Consider the following 24,753-nt stretch of genomic DNA (forward strand, 5'->3'; position numbering starts at 1 on the left):
GCATTTTTAAAATATAATTTTATTTATTTATTTTTGTGCTGGATCTTTGTTGCTGAGTGAGCTTTTCTCTAGTTCCGGAAAGCAGGGGTTACTCCCTAGTGGTGGTAAGCAGGCTCCTCATTGTGGTGGCTTCTCTTGTTGCGGCAGAGCACAAGCTCTAGGGCGCAGGCTTCAGCAGTTGCAACATGTGGACTCAGTAGTTAGCTCCCAGGCTCTGGAGCGCAAGCTCAGTGGTTTCAGTATATGAGCCTCATTGCTCCACAGCACGTGGGATCTTCTGGGACCAGGGATCGAACCTTTGTCTATTGCACTGGCAGAATTCTTTACCACTGAGCCACCAGGGAAGCCCTTTGCATTTTTTTAAAGAGGGGAGCATAAACCTGAGAACAGTTGAATAAATTTTCTGCGATCACACAGTAAATTACTATTGAAGACTTGATTCTTTTTTTTTTTAGTTTTTTATTTTTTAAATTTTAATATCTTTAATTCTTACATGCGTTCCCAAACATGAACCCCCCTCCCACCTCCCTCCCCATAACATCTCTCTGGGTCATCCCCATGCACCAGCCCCAAGCATGCTGCATCCTGCGTCAGACATAGACTGGCGATTCAATTCTTACATGATAGTATACATGTTAGAATGCCATTCTCCCAAATCATCCCACCCTCTCCCTCTCCCTCTGAGTCCAAAGGTCCGTTATACACATCTGTGTCTCTTTCCCTGTCTTGCATACAGGGTCGTCATTGCCATCTTTCTAAATTCCATATATATGTGTTAGTATACTGTATTGGTGTTTTTCTTTCTGGCTTACTTCACTCTGTATAATCGGCTCCAGTTTCATCCATCTCATCAGAACTGATTCAAATGAATTCTTTTTTACGGCTGAGTAATACTCCATTGTGTATATGTACCACAGCTTTCTTATCCATTCATCTGCTGATGGACATCTAGGTTGTTTCCATGTCCTGGCTATTATAAATAGTGCTGTGATGAACATTGGGGTACATGTGTCTCTTTCCATTCTGGTTTCCTTGGTGTGTATGCCCAGCAGTGGGATTGCAATTTGCAATTTTTTAAGGAATCTCCACACTGTTCTCCATAGTGGCTGTACTAGTTTGCATTCCCACCAACAGTGTAGGAGGGTTCCCTTTTCTCCACACCCTCTCCAGCATTTATTGCTTATAGGCTTTTGGATAGCAGCCATTCTGACTGGTGTGAAGTGGTACCTCATTGTGGTTTTGATTTGCATTTCTCTAATAATGAGTGATGTTGAGCATCTTTCCATGTGTTTGTTAGCCATTCGTATGTCTTCTTTGGAGAAATGTCTATTTAGTTCTTTGGCCCATTTTTTGATTGGGTCGTTTATTTTTCTGGAATTGAGCTGCAGTAGTTGCTTGTATATTTTTGAGATTATTTGTTTGTCAGTTGCTTCATTTGCTATTATTTTCTCCCATTCAGAAGGCTGTCTTTTCACCTTGCTTATATTTTCCTTTGTTGTGAAGACTTGATTCTTTGCTGGATAAGTTTTAAGAATATATGGTTTGAGTTGTTGTTGTTCAGTCGCTCAGTCACGTTCAACTCTTTGTGACCCCATGGACTGCAGCACGCCAGGCCTCTCTGTCCTCACCATCTCCTGGAGTTCATCCAAACTCATGTTCACTGAATCAGTGATGCCATCCAACTATCTCGTCCTCTGTCGTCCCTTCTCCTCCTGCCCTCAAACTTTCCCAGCTTCAGGGTTTGAAGGAGAGGGATAAATTAGGAGTTTGGGATTAATATATACATGCTACTATGTATAAAAAGATAACTATCGTATAGCACAGAGAACTCTACTCAGTATTCTGAAATAACCTATAAGGGAAAAGAACCTGAATCAAAATGTAATGAATCATTTTGCTGTACATCCAAAACTAACACAATATTGTAAGTCAACTATATTTCAATTAAAAAAATAGAAATGCAAAAAAAGAATATTTGGTTTGCAGTAACTCTTTGAAGGCCAAGACGGAAGAAAAGCACATTTTAAAGTGGCATGTCTACAGCTTGGTGAGAAAATACACATTTAATAGAAAGAGCAGAAAAATTCTCTCCTGGTGTCTGTTTTGTTGAGTCTTGCTAGTTTTTTGTGGGTCCCTCTGCCTTTCCCCTCCCTATTTTCTCCCCTCACCTTGCCTTTCCTTCCCTCCTTCTTTCCTGCATAACAGTCCAGTCAGCAGTTTTGTCCCCAGGATGCTTTGCTTTTTCTGCTGCCAGCCCTTTCCTGCCAGCTGCCAAGGCCTCCCCTCCCTCCCAACTTCCTCAGCTGATCCTGTGCAGGAGTCGATAGCTTATCTCCACGCAACAACAAGAAAGTGAGATAGTGTGCTTAGAAGTCAGCCACCCCAAAGCATTTCGGGAAATGGCCGGCTGTTGTGAACAGTCCTGTCCCGCTAACCACACCCCCACCCCCAAGCCAAGAGCACACACAAATACTTCTGTCTTTCTGGTCTAGTCTGTGCTTCTACAGTCAGTTTGGACAGACAAACGAAAAGGCCCTGCCAAAGAACTGAACAGACATTTCTCCAAAGAAGACATACAGATGGCTAACAAACACATGAAAAGATGCTCAACATCACTCATTATCAGAGAAATGCAAATCAAAACCACAATGAGGTACCATCTCACACTGGTCAGAATTGCTGTGATCCAAAAGTCTACAAGCAATAAATGCTGGAGAGGGTGTGGAGAAAAGGGAACCCTCTTACACTGTTGGTGGGAATGCAAACTAGTACAGCCACTACGGAGAACAGCGTGGAGATTCCTTAAAAAAACTGGAAATATGACCCAGTAATCCCACTGCTGGGCATACACACCAAGGAAACCAGAATCGGAAGAGACACATGTACCCCAATGTTCATCACAGCACTGTTTACAATAGCCAGAACATGCAAGCAACATAGATGTCCATCAGCAGACGAATGGATAAAAAAGCTGTGGTACATATACACAGTGGAGTATTACTCAGCTATTAAAAAGAATGCATTTGAATCAGTTCTAATGAGGTGGATGAAACTGGAGCCTATCGTACAGAATGAAGTAAGTCAGAAAGAAAAACACCAGTACAGCATATTAATGCATATATATGGAATTTAGAAAGATGGTAACAATGCCATATATGTGAGACAGTAAAAGAGACACAGATGTAAAGAACAGACTTTTGGACTCTGTGGGAGAAGGCGACGGTGGGATGATTTGAGAGAATAGCATTGAAACATGTACAATACCATATGTGAAACAGATCGCCAGTCTAGGTTCAATGCATGAGACAGGGCATTCAGGGCCAGTGCACTTGGATGGTCCTAAGGGATGGGATGGGGAGGGAGGTGGGATGGGGGTTCAGGATGGGGGACACATGTACACCCATGGCTGATCCATGTCAATGTATGGCAAAAACACTATAATATTGTAAAGTAATTAGCCTCCAATTAAAATAAATAAATAAATTAAAAAAAAAAAACAACGAAAAGGCCCTGGGCAGCTGAGGGTGCTCATGTTTTTCAGATGTCCAACTTCAAAGGGAGTTCGAGTCCTGATTTTGTCTTTGATATGCTGTGCAACATCAGGAATGTTATTTAGTCTCTCTGGGCACCAGTTTCTGCAGGCAGGTACAGTCCAACCAGAGTGGGCCTTTATGTATGTGACTCTAGATTTAGAATACTGGCAGGTCCCATCTGAGGAATGGAGAGTCACTGTCATTTCCAGTAACTTCTGCTGGGGCATGCCCTCACACTTTTCCATTTCCTTTCTCTGTCATTTCATTCTGCACGCCAATGACCTGACATGGAAATTTTGTCCCAGTCAGGGATTATCTCACCTGGAGTGCTCCCAGTTTCAATTCTGAGAAACCCTAGGGGTTGGAATTACATTAGTCATCAGTTCTTAACTTTTCCTCTACGTGAGAAATATTTTCCATTCCCATAAGGCGATAAAAAGTAGAGAAATTGCTTCTGCTTCAGTCTAAGCCAGTGGTTTTGCCTCCTTCCCCCACCCACTAAAACCACAAGAGACAACTGGTATTGTTTGGAGATGTTTTCACTTGTTGAAACTGAGAGGGAGTTGCTCCTGGTATCTAGAGAGTGGGGGCCATGTTGCTAAACATCCTATAGTTCACTGCACAGCCCCCCACATCAAAGAGTTATCTGAACAGAATGTCAAAAATGCTGAGGTCGAGAAGCCCTGGTCTAAGTTGTCATCATAAGCAAGGTTCTTAGTGAAATTTTGGAGCTCATAGGACATGGTTGTTGTTATTGTTTAATAGAATATGGAGGTGGCAGGAATTTGGACCCAGAAGGGTTCCATAGAGTAGGTAGATAGTGCCTCTGGGTTAGGAGACATCCTGTCAGGGGAGAGACATTTTTCTGAAGCTCATGCCTGGGCACCGGGTAACCTAAAGAGAATCATATAGGAATGTGGTACGTGACACCAACATTTATTTGCCTATTCCACTTAACTGAGCTCTTCCCGTGTGACAGGTCTTGTGTAAGGTGGTAAGGACGTCCACCCTGAGTTCCCAATCCATACACCCAGGAGGGAATTTTCCTTCCTCTTGATCTTTATTCCAGTCACCACTGTAGGCAGTTTTGGCCAATATACCTGTGAATAGGAAGGACGTTTCAGAAAAAGAAAAGACGGTATACAGAGGTTCCAGGGAGCTGAGTTGTTAAAACATTGGGTGTACTGTGGGCAGTGCTTAGAGAAGTAGAAGCCAAACTTGCTGGAAGAAAAAAATTCAGTTCCATCATAAGATCTGGTAAGTCCCTGGGTCAAGCAGGCAGTCACAGAATGGAGATGCTCTGAGAGGTGAGACTTGGTAATTGCTGTTGGACTTGGGGCTGGTGTCTGAAATTCCCTGAGTTGCATGGACTAAAAGGATCCAACACAGACAAGGCTTTGCAATATGCCTCGGAGCCCATGGTGAGTGTTCTATGAATATAACAGGAAGCAAGCAATGCTAGCATGTCTAGTGCAGCCTAGAAGTGCTCTGGTTACTTTCACGTGGAGATCTTCCTTCTTTACCCTCCTTGTGCAATGGGATTCACTTGCTTTAGGGGAAGAAAAGGGAGGGACCTTAGAAAGTGGGAGTCCTTGTCAGCACTGGCATAAGTAGCAAAAGGCCAAATATTTGATTCTGAATTGTCCTGCCAGGAACTTTAGAGACATGAATAAATTCCTTTTCTCATGTAGTGGGATATAGGAAAAATAAGTATCTATAAGAAATAATACACATATTCATTCAACTTACATTTATTGAATACTTATAGTATACAGGAATTATTCTAAGTACTCTAGGGATTATAAGGATCCATTTATTGATTATTTATTCATTCACTAACAGTCATATATCCAACACCAACTCTGGCATTGTGCTAAAAGCTTGGGGTGCAGAAATAAAACACAACCGCTCAAGAGTCCATGGGGAAAAATAATTTCTTAAATTCCTTGTACCAAGGAATGGTACCAAGTCCTTGTACCACGTCTCAAGCCAGGAGCCTTCTGTACATTATTTCTACAATATCCATAACAACTTTGAGCCGATTTTATAGGTGAAGAAACCAAAGCCTCCAAAGTTTAAGTCAATTGTATGGCATTTACTCAAAAAATTAAAAATAGGATGACCATCTGATTCAGCAATTCCACTTCTGGGTATATACTCAAAAGAATTGAAAGCAGGGTCTCAGTATGGTCCAACCCATGACCATAGCATCACTATTCATCATCACCAAAAGGCAAAACAACCCAAGTGTCCACCACAGATGAATGAACAAAAATGTGCATATGCATACAATGGAATATTATTCAGTCTCAGAAAGGAAGGAAATCCTACATTTCTTGCACGGCAACATGGATGAAACTTAGGGACATTACGCTAACTGAAATCAGCCAGTCACAAAAAGACAAATACCGAATGATTCTTTTTAAATGAGGTACCCAGAACAAAGTCATAGAGACAGACAGTGGAATGGTAGTTGCCAGGGTATAGGGGAGCAGGGCACGGGGAATATTTGTTTAATGGGCACCCAGTTTTTCAAGATGAAAGGAGATACGAAGATTGGTTGCTTACCGATGTGAATGTAAACACTAGTGAACTGAATGCTTAAAAATGAATAAGATAGTAAATTTTTCTTTGGCAGCACTGATTGGCTTGCAGGATCTTAGTTTCCTGACCAGGGATTAAACCTGGGCCACAGCAGTGAAAGCAGTGAGTCCTGACTACTGGACCAGCAGGGAACTCCCCATGATGGCAAATTTTAACAACAAGGATTTATTGTATAGCACAGGGATCTATATCCAATATTTTGTAATGAACTTTAATGGAAAAGTATAGAAAAAGACTGTAGATATAGATATGTGTATATATATATATATGTATATGTATGTGTAACTAAATCAGTTTGCTGTACACCTGAAACTAACAATATTGTAAATCAACTATACATCAAAAAAATTTTTTTAAGATGGTAAATTTTGTTATGTATATTTCTCCATAATAAAACAATGTTTTGTTTTTTTTTTAAAAGTTTTAGCCACCTATCCCAGATCTGATTCTAAGGTCTCATTTTTCTTCTCTTATAGAAACAAAGATAAGGAAGAAAGGAATGTGTCCTTGTGAAAAAAGTGAAAGTGTTCGTTGCTCAGTCATGTCTGACTCTTTGTGACCCCATGGACTGTAGCCCGCCAGGCTCCTCTGTCCATGGAATTCTCCAGGCCAGAATACTGGAGTGGGTTGCGGTTCCATTCTCCAGAGGATCTTCCCAATCCAGGGATCAAACCCAAGACTCCAGCATTGCAGGCAGATTCTTTACCATCTGAGCCACCAGGGAAGCCCAATGTGTCCTTAGAGGAATCCAAACAAGGAATAATTTACTAGTGTGTCATCCTTTGCCTCCAAATACAATAGCATGACTATTTTCCTCTGGGTAGCTGGGGCCAGAAAGCAGTACTAGCCAGTAGCTCCTCTCTCAATCAAGGTTTAATATCATTTACAGAGTCTGATGCAGTTGAAGATTCAGACTTCTCTCAAAATCTCTGTTCAGGAAGATCTTCACCCGGTCCCCAGTCTCATCCACTCCCTTCTATCCACTCATGCTCCTTTGCAACTGCTCTCATCTAAGAACAGAGGTCACTCCTAGTGGAGCCAGCTTCTATGAAGGTGGAGGTGTGAAGCCCCAGGCAAACTGTGAAGCAGGCAACGTTTTTCCTTCAGGCCTTGGGCTTTCCTTTTCTGCAGCTGGCACAGGGCTAAGAGGTAGGAGACTTGAGTGGCAGCTCCTGCTACTAACTAGCTGTGTGACCCTGGAGAGACAGCTGCCTTCTCTAGGCCTTGGTTTCCTCATCTGTCACATGAGGGGTTTGTTCTACAAGGTGTCTGAGGCTCCCCTTGCATTGTTGACCCTGTAGGAGCTTTGAAGCCCTGATCCCTTCACTCCACTGCCTCCCCAGGGTCCCCCTGTTCTGTTAGACCTTCTGTTTCGGCAAGACTAGCCTGGACAGGCTCTGATACGTTCATTCTCACAGAGGTACATTTTCTCCCAAGAGTATTTGCATTTCCACTGGGATCCAGATGAGAGGGAATGAGGCTCTAATTAGGACTTCTTTTGATTGCAGGAGCAAAGGGCTTTTGAAGGGGTAGGGGGAGGTGGGGGAGGGACGCAGTCCAGATGCCAACTGGCAAGGCAGGGCCTGGTCTATGACTCAGCCCTTGGGTGCAGATCTCAGCACACCTCTGCGTGTGTAGCCCAGGTGCTAACCCACCAGCTATCCTCCTCTCCTTCCAGGGACTCTGGAGCGATGCTGGCAGCCCCTCTGTCTCTGGAGAAGTGAGTTCCAGCTCAGATACTGATGAGGTCATCGAGATCCCCAGTTTAAGCTGGAATTTGGCAGGAGGGCCTGTGGGGCAGCTGTTTGTGGTTTCTCTTTTCCTCTGAAGGAAAATTTGAGCAGATGATCTCCTCGGTGCTGCCTGTTTCCATGTAAGGGAAGCAGGATGTGGCTCTGGGTCAGTAGAATGGGAGGGAGTTTGGCAAGGGGAGTCTGGGGCAACATACAAGTGACATATTTCATGAGATGAAAGATCCCATCTTCTTTCAATAACTTCCTCAACTCTGCTTTTGTTCTTGGGAAACCTCATTTCTCCCCTAATATTTATTCATGAGGATTTTTGTTTTTGGAGACATCGAGGAACAGCTGCTTTGGGTCTAAGGGAATTCACTCCACTGTGAAGGCAGCTTTTCATCTACTCAGGGCAGCCAGGCTCCTCATCAAGAAATGTCAGCTCCTCAGGGTGGAGGGGCCTCCAGCGCCAGTGGGATTAATGTGCAGTCATGGAGGGCTCCCAGAATCCTCTGCTCCTGGCCAGGCAGCCCTGAGGTTTGGGCCCAGGGCAGGGGCAGCTTCAGGAACACAGAGGTGCATGTGACAGGAGAGGCGTTGGTGTCTGAGGACCTCATGGAGCCTCTTTGGCAAGCAAAGCTCTCTACTGGAGGCTCCGAGAGCCAGGAGATCCAGATGGTCCTTGTCTTTCAGAGGCTTGTGTCTAGTGGGAGAAACCAGGGACTTCTACCCACCAAAAAACAAATCCAATAAGTGCTCAGTAGGGAGTGCAGAGGGAAGACAGAATTAGAAAAACATGTGCACAGGGTGGTTTTTTTGTTTGTTTGTTTTTATCGATGCATAGTTAATTTCACAATGTTGTGTTAATTTCTGCTGTATAGCAAAGTGATTCAGTTATACATATACATATACTTATTATGTTCTTTCCTACTATGGTTTATCACAGGATATTGAAGAGTTCCATATGCTATCTAGTAGGACCTTGTTGGTTATTCGTTCTATACATAATAGTTTGCACCTGCTAATCCCAAGCCATCCTCCTCTACCAGCTTTCTCCCTTGGCAACCACAAGTCTGTTCCCTATGTCTATGTATCTGTTTCATAGAGAAGTTCATGTAATATGTTAAATTCCACTTATAAGTGATATCATATAGTATTTGTTTTTCTGTTTCTGATTTACTTCACTTAGTATCCTAACCTCTAGGTCTATCCATGTTGCTGCAAATGGCATTATTTCATTCTTTTTGTGGCTGAGTAATATTCCGTTGTATACGAGTGCCACATTTTCTGTATCCATTCATCTGTTAATGGACATTGAGGTTGTTTCCATGGCACAGGGTGGTTTCGACTGGGAAGTCAGGAATTCTAGAAGGTCAAAGTCAAAAGTGACTTTAAGTTCAAGTCCAACCCTGTTACTTTCCAGAAGGAGAGACGGTGAGAAGTGACTTGTCTAAAGTCTGCATCAAAGATGAGATTCAAATACAGGCCTTCTGGCCCGAGCCCAGGGCTCTTTCCTTTACATTTGACCTCTAGATGCCTGGTTTGCCCACATTTTAGGTGTGCAGACTCAGCACAACTCACCAGGACTCACTAACCCTGCTCCTCCCAGCTAGCTCCCCCTCAGTCTCAATCTTTTTGGCCTGGGTTTCCCCTCATCCTTCACTGTTCACTGCTTTCTTATTTAATGCCCATGTGAGCAAACTCTGCTTTGTCACAAGCCTCTGTAATAATGCTCATGGGATTGTGGACATAAGGCTCCAGGTTCCACGTGAAAATGTGGTCCTGGGAAAGTTTGTGCCCCAGAAGGGAGCATTGACTTTCCAGAAAGAAAGATGTAGGCAAATCAGGACTGTCCTTAGTTCTTCCTGAGGCTCTGAACTGGTTCCTCTCATTTTGTACCACGGGCTCTTCAGCTCTTCAACCCAACACCAAGCCCCATCTTTCAGGGCTTTCACCTGCTCCTGTCTTCCTGGTTACCTTCTCTCCACCTATCCCCTCCCCCAATTCAAGTAGGAGCTTTTATTTATTTATCATTTAGGCTGCTTTGGATCTTAGTCGTGACCCTCAGGATCTTGGTTGAGTCCTGCAGAGTCCTTTGGTGCATCCTAGGGACTCTAGTTGTGATGCGAGCTCTGGAGCACGTGAGCTCAGGAGATACAGCACGTGGACATAGTTCCTCCACAGCATGTGGGGTCTTCGTTCCCCAGCCAGGGATGGAACCTGCATTCCCTGAATTGAAAGGTAGATTGCAAACCACTGGTCCACGAGGGAAGTCTCCAGGTTGGAGCTTTTGGAAATGTTTGTCATTGGTCCATTGGATTAACTTGGTCATTTGGATTAATGCTCCTAATTACACACCCAACACTGGCTCTGTTTCTGCTTCTCAAACCCTGAGCACACTCCTGATGTTTTTCTCTAAAGAGAAATGTAGAGGATTTTTGGATATCTGCATTAAACAGGAGGAAATGGAGGATAACAGTGGTGGAGATCACAAGCAGGATAAAAGAGTAGAAACTAGGTGATGAATTAAGCCATCTGGCTAGGCTCTCCTGCTACCGTGCTGAGTGGTCTTGGGCAAAATCTTTAACATCTCTGTGCTTACTTTTCAGGTGAGGATAATATGGCCTATCTCATCAACCATTAACATAATTTAAAGATCAAGGAGGATAGCAGGTTTAAAATTTTCCTGGGAGTTCCCTGGTTGCCTAGTGGTTAGGATTCTGGCCTTTCACTGCTATGGTCAGGGTTCAGTCCCTGGTCCAGGAGCTGAGATCTTACAAGCTGTGTGGTATGGCCAAAAACCCAACTTTCCTTAATTTAAAAGAATATTGGAAAAAAAGAATATTGCCACTAAATAGCATCACTATTAAGATTTCCCACCAATCTTATTATACAGTATTTAAAACATATTTTAAACCCACCTTCCTTCACCAGTGTCCTCTGAGATAGCTAGCTAGTCAACCAAGTCTGAATTTCATCTCCTTTAATAATTTCTCTTCTGGGGAGAGGGGACTGATTAGCAGTACCTTCAAGTGTGGCCTTCAAATTTAGGGAAGGGGAGTATTTGGGGTTGTTCCTTATTTTTTTGTGTGACATAAAGATTACTGGAAATCAGCCTATGTGTAAGTGTATACAGGCGTACGTACGCTGTGCCAATATTTAGATCTTATCTCATATTTTATTTGCATACCACTGTCACAAAACCCCTCATGCTTAAGATTAGGAAACCAATGTATGCACAAGGGTTCCTCTTCTGTCAAACTGTTGTGGATACAAGGAAGCCAACCTGGAGGCAGGGGTTCCTAGGAACAGTACACCAGGGTGAAGATCTTGGAGCTAGAAGCCGGGACACTAATTCATTCTCACCTTAACTCTTCTACTGTGTATGCAATCACAGGCAAGTTCACCTCCCTGCCTTAGTTTTCCCATCTGTAAAATAGCCAGAATAAACTTATCTGAAACCCTTCATTTAACCCAATCCAACTGGGCATGAAGTTCATTATAACAAGCTCTTCAAGTGTTTGGGAAAGAAGATGCTGTGTCAACCCCAAATAGTTTTAATATTCTGTGTTTCCAGAAGGAATGGGTGTAGGGCTTCTTCAAGCTCAGCACCTGAGTGGTGGCTGGGGCCTGCCAGGGCCTCCATCTGCCCATGTCAGAGAATATACTAGGGACGGTGGTGCCAGAGGGGGATGCACCAGAGAGGGGGCTATGCTTCCCAGCTTGTCAACGTGTCATTAGGGTGTTCCTGTGGGAACCAAGAGCAGAGTCAGGAGGCTGGAGACGTGGGAGGGAGGGGGGAGGGAGGAAGAGAGAGAAATGGAAGAGATGAAGGGGTCTATGCCAGTACCACATTCATCCCTGTCAGGAGGAGAGCTCTATCAAACCAAGGCCAGGCCTATAAATCAGGCCATAATTAGTTGCAAAGAGAAAGCTTTAACATCCTCATCAAATTGATTAATACATCTTGCAGCTCAGAACAGGCTGGCCCTGCCTCAGAAAAACTGCAAGCCCGCCCAGCGGGGTGGGGATGGAATAGGGAGAAGGGACAGCTTTAGCGGCGGCTGCACAGAGCCCGGTGAGTTCTGCGCCTGTTTCCTCGCTTGAAGAAAGCTCTGACAGGTGGTAGCCAAGGCCAGTGCTTAGTCCAGGAGGTCATCAGGGGCCTGGAGCCTCAAGTATCAAATGAATGTGTTGGTTTTGCCAAAGAATTAGTCCTGACACCACTGGCAAGCTATTTTTTTTTCCTTCTGGGTCTCAGTTTTGCCATCTATAAAAAGGACATGTTGGATCAGAGGAACTTTGTTTCCTTCCAGTTCGGACACCAAAAACGTCTGTGAGTCCAATGGACAAGGGCCTCTGGAGGTCATGGCAAGTGAAGACCTGACTATAGGTTCAATTTCTAAGATATCCAATGGGAGGTCAGGAGTTTGGGAAAAGCTTAAATAATTTGGTCTAATTCAGGCTTGTGATTACCAAGCTTTGCTGGTGTGTCCTTTCCTAAGGCCCAAGCAGCAAATACCTTTCATATTTCAAGCCAGAACAGAGAGAAAGGACATAGATCAACTTGGGTTCGCGTCCTGGCTCAATCGTTGATTAGCTGTGTGTTTGGGAAAAGTTACCTAACCTCTTTAGTTTCCTTCTCTGTAAGATAATTATGTCTCCCTTCCTGGGTCATCATGACATGTAGATAAGATTTATGGTCGACAAGTAAGAGCCAGTACTATTATTATTCAGCTGACTTTTGATATCTTAATAATGGCACCTAAATCACATGGAGACTGAAAAAGTAGTCTAGTAAAAAAATGTAAAACCCTGATTCCCCACAGGACATCCAACTAGTCACCTTCCTGGACTATAACCTGAATAGGCAGCATATTGTTATGTAAAAAGTTCCAGGACTTGAATTTGGAAGATCTGGGTTCTGATTCCACCTTTGCAGCTTATGAGTTGAGTGACTTCAAGCAAGACCCTTCACCTTTCTGAACCTTGCTTTCCTGAATCAGGAATGCTTTCACATTCAATCAGATAATGTGTGGAAAAGGTCCTCATAAGATAGAAATCATTATTCAAATATAAAGCATTGTTCAAATATAAGCAATATTATAGGTATTGGTCATTCTTGCTTACTGCTGACTGCCCCCAGGTCTCATGTCTGGAAAAACAAATCAAATAGTTTCTTTTCAAACCCCTGAGACATTATGTCTTCTATGAATCACACTTTTCTGGGTTCCAGCTTTAACAAAATCTCCATCCTTATAATAAATGAAGATTCTCTATTTGGTGGTGTTTATAGGTTGATGTGGTAACACTATTAAAAAATCCATTCTTTCTTTTTTCAGAATAATTGAATGGTTGGACACATGGCTGTATATATATATATATATATATATATATATATATATGTGTATGTATGTATGTATGTATGTATAGATGAGTGTGAAGTGAAGTCGCTCAGTCATGTCTGACTCTTTGCAACCCCATGGACTGTAGCCTACCAGGCTCCATCCATGGGATTCTCCAGGCAAGAATACTGGAGTGGGTTGCCATTTCCTTCTCCAGGGGATCTTCCCGACCCAGGGATCGAACCCGGGTCTCCCGCATTGCAGGCAGACGCTTTACCATCTGAGCCACCAGGTTGTCATTATAGATGAGTGTATATATATATATATATATATATATACACACACACACACATATACGTACATAAGTGACTAAGTTCTCGGTAAGGGAATGGAGGAAGAAGTGACGTGGACCACTTACAGGCTGGGACCTTAACAAATGTGTAACCCACTCCAGTGTTCTTGCCTGGAGAATCCCAGGGACAGGGGAGCCTGGTGGGCTGCCATCTATGGGGTCGCACAGAGTCGGACACGACTGAAGTGTCTTAGCTTAGCTTAGCTTAGCTTAGCTTATGCCTCTTTTATACTTTTTGTTCTCCCTGGGACCCAGGACACGCATATACCCTCAAAGCAGTTTGGATCAAGCAGACAAAGACCACAATGGAAAAGCAAGATGGTGGGGATGGGAGAAAAGCAAGAATGAGGAACCTGGGTCCTTGAGTGACAGCATGAAGGAGAGCTTCTTGCCAACCTACAGCTTAGACTATTCTGAGAGAGAAAAATAAACTTCTATCTTGTTAATCTTGTTAAAACTTCTATCATGAGACATGTTTCTTATGAGTTAAATGTCTCATACTAATTATTTATTTGCATTGCTTCTCCCCTAGGAATCCAGAAATTTCCTGATCCATCCTATTATGTCTAGGTCAAAGTGCCAAAGAAGACACTTTAGGATGTTCCACTGTTCCTGTTGTTTCTGAAGGCTGGGTCTGCATCTAGGTGGGCATCATCTTCTGGTAATAACTTTATTAAAGAACTCCTGATCTATATACCCCCTAAGAATAATCAGCTCTATATACTCCTTAACAATAACAAGTACATTTTCTTGTACCATGCTGTCATAACAAGACCTACTTTATTCCTGAAAAGTAGCTGCAAGTAGAAGGCCACGGAGGGGGAACACAAAGCAGAAAATAAGAGAACTGTAGATGGAAGATGCCTGAGGGACCCACAGGAATCTGAACTGTGGGTTCACCTGGGCCAGGTTAAGGAGCAGGGAAAACTCAGGGGCCATATACTGAGAGAAATGGACCAGAGGTGCCCAAATGACTCATCAAGGGCCTCTGATAGAGGAAGTGGAATTTTCAAAGTCTGCCCACTGCTCTCTTATGCTTCGAATCCCCAAGAAAACTTGACCTTTGCTGGCTGACTCACTGGCCTCCTCATCGGTTTGTCATCATCAGTCAAGATTTTTACATAGCCTGTGACATTTAGAAAGCCTTCCTCCTGACACATGCCCCTCCCCTTTTAGACTGTGGTCCTGGGCAGACTCAGAATTGCTCTTTGAAACATTTAAACTGAGCTCATGATTTAGAATGTGTGGACAGAATACCCTCTTTCAAGAGCCATGAGCTATGGGAGTCTAGCCGCCATGGGATCATGGGGAAGAGGAGAGAAGGAAGGAAGGACCTGGGGCCAAATAGCCACCGGTGGGAGTCACAGTGGTGGGGAGGGCTGGCCTCGCTTTGTCACACCATTGGCCCAAATCACAGGTAAGGGCCGGAAAGGAAGTGCCAGTTGCAAATGCTCCCACCTCATCTCACAGCTCACCAAATATTATGGCCTAGCACATAAAAACCAGAATGCTAAGCTGCCAGGAGTGTTAAACTCGAGGAGCTGTGACCAGAAGCAGGCAGGCTCAGGGGACGGGAGTAGGGAGGCGGCTTTGGCAGGCCAGCGGCTCCCATTAAGCCCCATGGCTCTCAGGCAGCAACTGAAACCAAGCAGGAAACTCAGCCCTTGGCTGGAAAGCCAGCTCTACCTCCACGGTGAGAGCATCAAGGGGATTCCCGGGCCTCCCAAGCAGAAGCACGCTGCCTCTAAGTAGCAAATAAAGGCTTTCAGGCCACATAAATCAATGAAAATTATCAGGAGTCAAGGTGAAAAATCTATCCTCCACCACTTGGGTGTTTGAGCCAAGGTTCTCGGTGATTTAGAACCGGATAATTAGAGTGATCTGATCTCTCTCTCTCTCTTTTTTCCCATCCTTCCTTCCTTTTCCAGACAAAGTCCTCTTGGATGAGGCAGGTTCTCCTCTGGCTGGAGGCTAGTGCCTGCACCTGTCAGCTCAGCACCCTGATGGATCTCTTGTGAGATTCGCCTCTGCCCCGCCTGCCCCTTAATGAGCACTCTGGCCCCAGGGTAGGTATGAGTTGTGGGTGAGGAGCCCACATTCTGAAGAATGTTGCAGAAGTGGAGAGGTGTGGCTGCTGACCCCAAGTAAAATGTGGTGTCATCCCAGAGGTGGAGGGCTGGGGTAATCAAAATCCCTAACTTTTGACCTTTGAACTGGGGAGAAGATTGATGATGGCAAGAAAATTTCCCAGCCCTGTGCCTCCTGCCAGATTAGGGACATAACCTAGCAGCTGATGGAGGTGTGAGCTGGGATCCAGAGAGGTCAGGGGCCTGGATTTGTCTCAGAAAACAGACACCTATGAACTGTAGTGTTGGAGTAGACTCTTGAGAGTCCCTTAGACTGCAAGGAGATCCAACCAGTCCATTCTGAAGGAGATCAGCCCTGGGATTTCTTTGGAAGGAATGATTCTAAGGCTGAAACTCCAGTACTTTGGCCACCTCATGTGAAGAGTTGACTCATTGGAAAAGACTTTGATGATGGGAGGGATTGGGGGCAGGAGAAGAAGGGGACGACAGAGGATGAGATGGCTGGATGGCATCACTGACTCGATGGACGCGAGTCTGAGTGAACTCCAGGAGTTGGTGATGGACAGGGATGCCTGGCGTGCTGCGATTCATGGGGTCGCAAAGAGTCGGACACGACTGAGCGACTGAACTGAACTGAACTGAAAGGGGCAAGGTGGTATGGGAAGCGAAGGTGGTGCTTAGAGTTGGAGACACAGGTTCAAATGCCCTCTCTATCACTTACTACCTAATGACCTTGAACAAGTTTCTTAAGCTCTCTGAGACTCAGTTTCCACATTTTAAAAATTAAAATATTGATTCTCACAGAGTGGTAGTGAAGACTACGTGAAAGAATGATGTAAAGTTGCCTGGAACATAGCATCATCCACAACACATCTTGACTCTTCTTGCCCAAGGCTATATAGCAAGTCAGGGAAGGAATCAGAGCTCCAACCGAGATCTCCTAACTTCTCATCCAGGACCCGGTATCTAGCTCAGGAGTCTACCCACTACAGGCTCTCAGTCTAGACAGTTTAACTGAATGGCAGATCAGAATTAGAAATTTCCTCTCAAAGGCAGAGAGTTCGTAAAGGAAATCAGTCCTGAATATTCATTGGAAGGACTGATGCTGAAGCTGAAGCTCCAGTACTTTGGCCACCTGATGTGAAGAACTGACTCATTGGAAAAGACCCTGATGCTGGGAAAAATTGAAGGCAGGAGGAGAAGGGAACGACAGAGGATGAGATGGTTGGATGGCATAATCTACTCGATGGACACAAGTTTGAGCAAGCTCTGGAAGTTGGTGGACAGGGAAGCCTGGCGTGCTGCAGTCTGTGGGGTCACAGTCAGATATGTCTGTCTGAACTGACTAGAAGGTGGACTAGAACATGTCTGTTCTGAGGAAGGAAAACTCATACCAAGCATGGTGTTGTGCAGTGTACAATGCCAGGTTCAAATCCTGACTCAGCTATTTACAAGTCGAGACCCTGGGCAACTTGCCAGGCCTCAGTTTCTCTCAATGTAAAGTGATTATAATTGTAATTCTTGCTACAGGGTTCATAGAAAAAGGGTTTTGATGTTGGGTTCTGAGGTTCTTAGAAAAAGTGGTGGGATAAACTTCTGGAAATCGCTCTATATGTATAATGGAATATAATGTATAATAGAAAATGTAATTATACTGTAAATCATTTCATTGAAAGAATTTCTCCTAGGAGAGAAACTCTGCTTAGAAAATGCAGGGAGTTTGATCAGTGTCCAGTTCTGGGTTTTGGACCTTGTTGCCCCAGGGCCTCACTTTTCTGAGGTTAAAAAGGTTGCTTAACCTCCCTGGTTAAGTTCCATCTTTAAGAAGAAATGTCTCTATTGCTTCTCCCTTGCTCACTCAAATACTTGAAAGATGAAAGAGGTAATAGATGTAAAGTACTCTGAGAGCTTTTAAACAAACAACCCCATTGTGAAAGTAAGCTATTATTAATACCACATCTCACACGCTAAAAAGCCTGCTTAATCCAGCCTGCCCCCAGGAGCCCAAGAGGACATTTCCCTCTCTGTTTATCCTTTCTTGTCAATTGCCAAGTCTGTTCCACTTCGCCTTCTCTCTGCAGAAACAGAGCATATGGACCCCTCCTAAAAATACCCAAGACCAAATACCATGACCATATCAAAGGATTCCCTTCTTCCCATTCATCTCTCCAGCCTCCTTCAAAGATAGGGATAAACCCCTGTGATGGGCTAGAAAATGTTTAATAAACAGCTTTCCAGAAATAGAAAGTCTTGTCCCGATCTGTAGCACTTGCCAATTTCCTCGGTGTAAATATTCCCACCATGCCTTCTTTCAAACTATCATAATGACATCATTGAGCACAGAACTGGGAAGAGATGTGTAGTAGCACGTCATCACACAGTATTTCTACCATATAACTATGATAGACACAAATGAATCCAAAAGGTTAGGTTATAGTAAAATTTAGCAAAATAATTATGAAGGGATGAGTTTTTACTATTTTTGTTTAAAAAATGCAGTTTATTTAATTCAGCTGTATTTTAGTTTTTTTAAACAGCTGTTTTGTAAAATTCTTGAAAACTAAAAAAATCAGTGTTCACAAAGCAGCTCCAGTCTACCCTTCTATGGCTCACACGAGAACACAAAAATAGACAGACTGTCTCACAGAAGCCAAGGCATGTTGGAAAAAGTGCCAAGTGCTCCTGTGATATATTTTTCTATTCCAGAAACAAGAATCACACAACAGGGACTTCCACTTCCCTTGTCCAGTGGTTAGGATTTTGCTTTCCAGTGCAGGGGGTGCGGGTTCAGTCCCTGATTGGGGAGCTAAGATGCCACATGCCTCACAGCCAAAAAACCAAAGTAGAAAACAGAAGCAATATTGTAACAAATTCAACGAAAACTTTAAAAATTATTTTAAGACTCACACAACAAATAGTATGTAGGATTGAAAATGGCTCCTTCAGTCTCAAAGATCCTCAAATTGGAGGTGCTCATCTAGTCCCCTTCCCTAATCATGGGCAAGAACTCCTCCTGAGTCTGTTCTCCAGGGTCCTGTATTGATCAGGATCCCCCTGGGAAAGGTATGGCACATTTGGACAGGGCCTGTTTACCAAGAGTTTAATAAAGGTGTATCTCTGAAGATATAGGCAAGGTTCAGAGAAAGGTACAGGAGACCTGGGTTCTAACCCTGGGTTGGGAAGATCCCCTGGAGAAGGGAAATGGCTACCCAATCCAGCATTCTAGCCTGGAGAATTCTGTATAGTCCATGGGGTCTCAAAGAGTCGGACATGACTAAGCAACTTTCACTTTCCCCTTCAAAACCTTCAGGTAAAGGCACTGTTTCTTGAACACTGGCTGAACCCAGGCAGAAATCAGAGGGCAAGGGAGCCTGCTGAAGCAATTCTTAGGGGTCGCTTCCCAGCACTAGCATTGAGAACAGGGGAGGAAAAGGAAGGAAAGGTCATCCAGCACAGACTTTGGTGGGTCATTGCAAGTAGTCATTCCCACCCTAGGATCCCAGGCTTTTGAAACTTCAGTGGGCAAACTAACAGTTTAGGGATTACAAGGTGATTTCTGATTGAATAGGTTTTAGTCGTGGCCTAAGATCCCAGGTGAGGCTGATGCTGAGGCTTGTGAACCACCTTTTGGATAACAGGCTCTTAGACCACATTCATCCCACCATCTAAGCCCCAGTGAGCTTGTCTAAGGAAAAATCAGAGCTGTAAAAATCCCCCTTAGTCATTCCTTTCCCACTTCTTACCTCCTCTTCTTTTCCTTCTCTCCAGATACTCTCTGATGCAACTCAATAATCTCTGTTGTCTCCCTGTATTCTGATCTCTGTTTGCCCCACCTCCCAGCGCCAAGCTGAAAAGAGGTGGATTTGCAGAGGCTTCACTGAAGGCAGGCCTCTCCTCTGGAAGAAACCCTCAGAGAATATTTCCAATTCCCTACAACTTCCTCTATTTCCTCCTCTCCTTGTTCTTATCCCTACAGTCAAACTGGCTTGAAAAAGCCAGTAACCTCCTAAAAGGATAACCTTTTCAGCCAAACTCTGCAATGGAATACGTGGAAAGTGCCCCCAACTCCTCACTAGAATTTTCCCCTGAGTAGAATTACAACCCAAGGGCTACTGTATCCTTGGTGCTGCCAGAGTGTCCTTACTGATGGACCTTGGCTATGATTCAGGCCCCTCTCCATGCCTGGCACATAATGCAAGCCGTTTTGAAGGCACAGCTCTAGAAACTGTTCATAAACCCTAAATATTTAATAAACAAATGTGCTTGTGTTTGTGTGTGGAAAGTATGGCCACCAGGAGAAGACTCGGGCAGTACTCCCATTCCTGGACATGCCCAAGCCAGAGATGCTCCTGTTTTTGGATTAATGGGAACCCTCACTCAGCGAGTGATGAGTGCTAGGGAGCAGGTTAAGCCTTTATCCTTTACATGTCAAGGATGTATGGGCTTGTGAGGCTTAGGAAGGATACCGCAAGGTTAGCCACATTCCAAAACAGGAGGAAGCAGCTGCAGCTTTGGTTCTTGGTATAAGAAAGTCGGGGATAGGGATATCACCATTAATTCCAGATACAATGCAAGTGTGTGTGTGCTAGCTTATACATATGCTCTAAGTACATTGGGGGTGGCCAAGGGATGTAAAGCTGGAAAGTAGATAAAGGAAATGGATGAACATAATTCCTTCTCCTCGGAACCTAGATAATCTTAAAGAGGCACAATGCAGCAACAAAGGTAATTGGATCCAGTGTCTTCGAGACTTTCCTCATTACCTGTGTTCACTTGCCACAACTCCTGCATAGAATCATTTCTAGGAAAAGGCACTGTGAAGTGAGAATTTCCCAGTCTGTTAGTAAGATCAGAAAGATATCCAGATCCCATGATTAAAAGACTCCCCTAGGCACACACGGGGCTTCCCAGGTAGCTCAGCTGGTAAAGAATCCACCTGCAACGCAGGAGACCCCAGTTTGATTCCTGGGTTGGAAAGTTCCCTTGGAGAAGGGATAAGCTACCTACTCCAGTATTCTTGGGCTTCCCTGGTGGCTCAGATGATAAAGAATCCACCTAAAATGCAGGAGACCTGGGTTTGATCCCTGGGTTGGGAAGATTCCCTGGAGGAGGGCATGGCAATCCACTCCAGTGTTCTTGCCTAGAGACTCCCCATGGACAGAGGTACCTGGAAGGTTACCGTCCATGGGGTCGCAAAGAGTTGGACACGACTGAGTGACTAAGCACAGCACAGGGACACATGTCCTGTACCTGGGGATAATCCTTCTAGTTCCTCTTCCAAGAGAAAGCAAAAGAGTCCCCAGATTTCTGGCTCAGGAACATCCTGTCCCATAACACTTGCCTTTTCATTTATTTGGCACTTTTCACAAAAGCTCCTGACACCATAGTGCAACTTGCAGTTTACAAGGGACTCTTCAAATCCTTTTGTTATTGTTTAGTTGTGAAGTCATGTCTGATTCTTTTGCGACCCCATGGACTGTAGCCCGCCAGGCCCCTCTGTCCATGGGATTTCCCAGGCAAGAATACTGGAGCCGGTTGCCATTCCCTTCTCCAGGGGATCTTCCCAACCCAGGGATTGAACCTGCATCTTTGGCATTGGCAGGCGGATTCTTCACCACCAAGCCACTAGGGAAGCTCTCAAACACATTTAATTTTTACAAGAAATCTATGAGATAAGGCGAAACAGGTTTATCACCATTTTATAATCAAGAAGCTGGGGTTTCAAGAAGTGAAGTAACCTATGTAAGGGCACAAGACTCTTAGGGAGTGGGGCCAGGCCTGGGATTCAGGTTTCCTAATTCCTAATACAGTATCTTTTCTTTCTGCTGCCTTCCTTTTCACACACTTCTTTGCCTATTAGCTACCGTTTTCATAGCTTCTGACTTTGTTCGCTCACATATATGTCGGTGTCCTGACAGCCTGGACGTTATCTCTCTGCTTTACTAATATTTCCTCAACACATGTGACAGTGCCCGATACATCATATGTGCTTAATAAAGTTATGTTGAATGAGTGAATAAATGAAAAAATTATAAGTGATCTGAAGGTGGGGCTCTAACTTTGACTTCTTGGGATCTTTCACAATTATCACACAATGGAAGAGTAAATATTACTGATAAGAAAAATGACCTAATATCCAGAGGGTGTGACTTACTCCCAAGAAGTAGTCTGCCCTGGAAGGTAATATATTTTGAAGAAGAGGGTCCCTGCTGTGGCTTCTAGAATTCTAAGCATAGACTATTTTTAGCCTTTCTTATTACCTTCAGCTGACCCTTGCTCACCCTTAGGGTGAAGACATTTGCCCTGTGAACAGATGCCCAGAGGTTCAGGCCTGTGTGTTTTTGATTTAGGAAAGAGGCACAATGGTTTGCGTCTTCACGTGCTCGCACTGTTACCAGATGGAATAAAATGGCTTGTTTCTCTTGGCAGCCTCCACCCAACAGCTCCCCATGTGTGTCTTGCTTTCTTCAATTTTCCCCTCTACAAAATCTGGTCATGTTTAATAACAATGAATCAGAGGAGAGATTGCAGCCCGGAAGAGAAGTCTGGGGCAGCCGGGGTTTCCACATCTGGGGCCCATTCGGGTTGAAGCGATGACAATTCCTAATAAATGTTAATGGAGAACCTCCTCAGATTCATACACTCCAGCAATAATTTAGCCTGTCTCCATGCCAGATGACCTTTTGAACACGCAGAATACACCCATCATAGCACCAGCTACAGCCCTGGATTTCTTCCTGCCTATGAAGTGGAAGAAAAAACCAAGACTTGTTATTGATCATATTTCTCCATTTCCCTTTCCCTAGAATCTTCTTCAAAGGCTCATGGAGCCCTGGGGCCCCCAGCCACCCAGGTAGTTAAAGGCAAGGAAGTCAGGTTGAAGGATGTTTCCCTCTGTTCCTAAAAGAGGCCTCACAAAGTCTGACAGCCAAAGGGCAAGAGGCAGGGCTGGACCTCAAATACTGTCCACCCCCTTACTTTGGCCTCTGAGACCCTTTGCTGATTCTGCTTGCTCTGGCCCTTTCATCAGCCACTCCCCACCCTCCTGCTACTTGTAACTAGTCAGTCTTCAAGGCTGGCTTTAGTCTTCGACTTTTCTCTTCCTACCCCAGCACTTCCATGAGTCTAATGTCTGTGTGCAGGTTTCCAGCTCTGATCTCTCTCTCAAGATCCAGTCCTGAATTTCTAACTGGGAACTGGGTGTTTTCACTTGATAACCAGCCACTGTCTGAAATTCCGTGTGTCTAAATTAACCTATCAGCTCACCCAAACACAGTTGGCCTCTTCTCCAAACTTCCATATTTCTAAGTGTGCTTCTGCTTTCAACTGTACTGACACTCCCCATCTGCTGACCCCCTTTCCTATCTGGCGAGAAGCTCACTGAATCTTCTATCCCAATCTCATGCCTTTTAACTGCCATCACCACCCCACACTTCAGGCTATTATCATCTCACTTTGAAATTTCCTCCTACCTGGTCTTTATGTGAAACCACCCCGGAACACAGCAATTAGATACATTATCCCAAGATGCTTTTTTTTTTTTTTTTAGTTGAAGGATAATTGCTTTATAGAATTTTGTTGTTTTCTGTCAGACTTCAACATGAATCAGCCATAGGTATACATATATCCCCTCTCTTTTGAACTTTCCTCCTATCTCCCTCCCACCCCGTTAGGTTGATACAGAGCCCCTGTTTGAGTTTCCTTAGCCATACAGCAAATTCTCGTTGGCTATCTATTTTACATATGGTAAAGTAAGTTTTCTTGTTACTCTCTCCATACATCTCACCCTCTCCTCCCCTCTCCCCATGTCCACAAGTCTATTCCCTATGTCTGTTTCTCCATTGCTGCCCTGGAAGTAAATTCTTCAGTACTATTTTTCTAGATTCCATATATATGCATTAGAATATAATATTTATCTTTCTCTTTCTGACTTACTTTACTCTGTATAATAGGTTCTAGGTTCATTCACCTCATTAGAACTGACTCAAAGGCATTCCTTTTAATGGCTGAGTAATATTCCATTGTGTATATGTACCACAACTTCTTTATCCATTCATCTGTTGATGGTCATCTAGGTTGCTTCCATGTTCTAACTATTATAAATAGTGCTGCAATGAACAATGGGATACATGTGTCTTTTTCAATTTTGGTTTCCTCAGGGTATATGCCTAAGAGTGGGACTGCTGGGTCAAATGGTGGTTTTATTCCTAGTTTTTAACAGAATCCCCATACCATCTTCCATAGTGGCTGTATCAATTTACATTTCCACCAACAGTGCAAGAGCATTCCCTTTTCTCCCCATCCTCTCCAGCATTTATTGTTTGTAGACTTTTCGATGATGGCCATTCTGACTGGTGTGAGGTGATAGCTCACTGTAGTTTTGATTTGCATCTCTCTAATAATGACCAATGTTGAGCATCTTTTCATATGTTTGTTAGCCATCTGTATGTCCTCTTTGGAGAAATGTCTGTTTAGGTCTTTTTCTCACTTTTTGATTGGGTTGTTTGTTTTTCTGGTATTGAGTTATATGAGCTGCTTGTATATTTTGGAAGTTAATCCTTCATCAGTTGTTTCATTTTTTGTCCCACTCTGAGGGTTGTCTTTTCACCTTGCATATAGGTTCCTGAGGTGGGTCATAGAGAATCTTGCTTTGATTTATGTCATCAAGTGTTCTGCCTATGTTTTTTCTTCTAAGAGTTTTATAGTTTCTGGTCTTACATCTAGGTTTTTAATCCATTTTGAGTTTATCTTTGTGTATGGTGTTAGGAAGTGTTCTAATTTCATTCTTTTACATGTGGCTGTCCCGTTTTCCCAGCCCCATTTATTGAACAGGCTGTCTTTGCCCCATTGTCAAAATAAGGTACCCATGGGTCCATGGGTTTATTTCTGGGCTTTCTATCTTGTTTCATTGGTCTATATTTATGTTTTTGTGCCAGTACCATACTGTCTGGAAGATTGCAACTTTGTAGTATAATCTGAAGTCAGGAAGGTTGATTCCTCTAGCTCCATTCTTCTTTCTCAAGACTGCTTTGGCTATTTGGGGTCTTTTGTGTTTACATATTCATTGTGAACGTTTTTGTTCTAGTTATGTGAAAAATA

The sequence above is a fragment of the Ovis canadensis genome, chromosome 11 (assembly GCF_042477335.2).
Source record: "Ovis canadensis isolate MfBH-ARS-UI-01 breed Bighorn chromosome 11, ARS-UI_OviCan_v2, whole genome shotgun sequence".
Classification (NCBI taxonomy): Eukaryota; Metazoa; Chordata; class Mammalia; order Artiodactyla; family Bovidae; genus Ovis; species Ovis canadensis.